This window comes from Euprymna scolopes, unplaced genomic scaffold (assembly GCF_053919585.1).
Source record: "Euprymna scolopes isolate OS-2025 unplaced genomic scaffold, ASM5391958v1 sca1, whole genome shotgun sequence".
Taxonomy (NCBI): Eukaryota; Metazoa; Mollusca; class Cephalopoda; order Sepiida; family Sepiolidae; genus Euprymna; species Euprymna scolopes.
This window is the reverse complement of record NW_027633102.1, coordinates 1,964,821-1,967,320: the sequence shown is the minus strand read 5'-3', so window position 1 is coordinate 1,967,320 and position 2,500 is coordinate 1,964,821.

The window sequence follows — 2,500 nt, the reverse complement described above, 5'->3', positions numbered from 1 at the left end:
CGCTTCCAGACGCCTACCGACACCACATGCTGCTGGCTGGCTGTCTGTTGTTACAATGGAATTTAAAAAAAAAAACAAACAAAAACCCCAACTCTATTAAGATTTTCGATAGTTGGAAAATAATAATAAATTAAGATTTTCGATAGATTGAAAATAATGATAAATTGATTTTAGCAGGGCTGCTGAGTTAGCTTATAGGAGCGAGCTAAAGTAAGAAAGAAACACGCCGAAACACACCGACCGGCACCCCGACGACGACCACGGGTAAACGGCGGGACTAACTGTGACTCTCTTAAGGTGTGAGGAGGCTTTGCCTCTTAAGCAAGTTTGACTGACGCCTACCGACACCGGTCAGGTCGGCGAGGCTCCCGGCGGCCCCGAGCGGGACCACAGGTTGCGGAAGGCGTCCAAGTGAGCGGCGGCGACGCCAGGAGGCCCCGGGGTCGACTCCGCGGCCCCCGGGTCGGTGTGCGGGCCTCCAGAGCTCGATAAAGTAGTGGTGTCGCTAGCGGTCGAGAAGGCACTTTTCGACGCCTACTGCCACCCCCACATGGCGGTAGGCGCAAAACTGGAAAATCGCCGACCAGAAATGTCGCTTCGTATTAATCGACGTTTTTTTTGACCACCATTTTCAGGTGTCGGAGGTGGGTCTGGACGAATACCAACACCATTTCTGGGGTTTCACAACCGCCCGGCTTCTCCGACATATGTTGGAAAGGAGTAGCGATCGAGCGAAGGGGGCTGTCGGTAGGCGGCCGCGGGTTGCATGTGTGCCCGGGACAGCACCCCCATCCAACTAAGGGGTGTCCCCCGGGGGCCAGGGGGACCTCGTCCAGGTCGGCCGGGCGCTTCCAGACGCCTACCGACACCGGTCAGGTCGGCGAGGCTCCCGGCGGCCCCGAGCGGGACCACAGGTTGCGGAAGGCGTCCAAGTGAGCGGCGGCGACGCCAGGAGGCCCCCGGGGTCGACTCCGCGGCCCCCGGGTCGGTGTGCGGGCCTCCAGAGCTCGATAAAGTAGTGGTGTCGCTAGCGGTCGAGAAGGCACTTTTCGACGCCTACTGCCACCCCCACATGGCGGTAGGCGCAAAACTGGAAAATCGCCGACCAGAAATGTCGCTTCGTATAATCGACGTTTTTTTTGACCACCATTTTCAGGTGTCGGAGGTGGGTCTGGACGAATACCAACACCATTTCTGGGGTTTCACAACCGCCCGGCTTCTCCGACATATGTTGGAAAGGAGTAGCGATCGAGCGAAGGGGGCTGTCGGTAGGCGGCCGCGGGTTGCATGTGTGCCCGGGACAGCACCCCCATCCAACTAAGGGGTGTCCCCCGGGGGCCAGGGGGACCTCGTCCAGGTCGGCCGGGCGCTTCCAGACGCCTACCGACACCGGTCAGGTCGGCGAGGCTCCCGGCGGCCCCGAGCGGGACCACAGGTTGCGGGAAGGCGTCCAAGTGAGCGGCGGCGACGCCAGGAGGCCCCCGGGGTCGACTCCGCGGCCCCCGGGTCGGTGTGCGGGCCTCCAGAGCTCGATAAAGTAGTGGTGTCGCTAGCGGTCGAGAAGGCACTTTTCGACGCCTACTGCCACCCCCACATGGCGGTAGGTGTAAAATCGGAATAGACCGGACCAGGAATGTCGAGGGGGAAAAAAATGACAAAGTCCTGGTGTGCCTAGGCGTCGAGAAGGCACTTTGCGACGCCTACCGACATCCCCATGTGGCAGTAGGCGTAAAACTGGAAAATCGCCGACCAGAAATGTCGCTTCGTATAATCGACGTTTTTTTTGACCACCATTTTCAGGTGTCGGAGGTGGGTCTGGACGAATACCAACACCATTTCTGGGGTTTTCCAGTTTGAAAGTTTTATAAAACATGTTCGGTAGGAAGCACACTTTGGTGTGTCGGTTCGTCGGAGCAGCGACTCTTTGCCTCGTGGTGGTCCGGAACGTCTCTACGGGCTTGTCGCAAAGGCGTCAGAAAGTGGCATCTCCGCCGCCTAGGGCTGTCACCGTTATCGCTGTCGCCGCGCTCCAACTTGTTTTGATCCGCCGCCTTCGTTCCTGCCAACCGTGCGCCCGCTCATCGTCGTTAGGTTATAATACGTGGTACGTGTGTGTGCTTCTCCGTGGACCTAGGGCTGCTCGACGTGTCGAACGATATGTTGGAACAACTAACGGCTCCTTTTCCTGGTTCCATAGTCGTCGTGGTACCCGCGTCGTCAGCCATATCTATGTCCACCATGTTTAGCCGATACGTTTGCTGCAGCTTCTGCTTCCGCCTCAGCGTTCGCCGCTCTCAGCCGCCGCTGTTGTTGCTGCCGTTCTGCCATTCAACCACTACCTGCGAATCTTTCGATGATCGGCCGAACGACCCATCGCTGTGCGACCGATAAATCCTCCTGGATTAGGGAGAAACGCCGCCGCTCTCTGCCGCCGTCGAACGGAAAAACGTACATTGTAACGAACGAACGAACGAACGAACGAATTAACGAACGAGCGAAC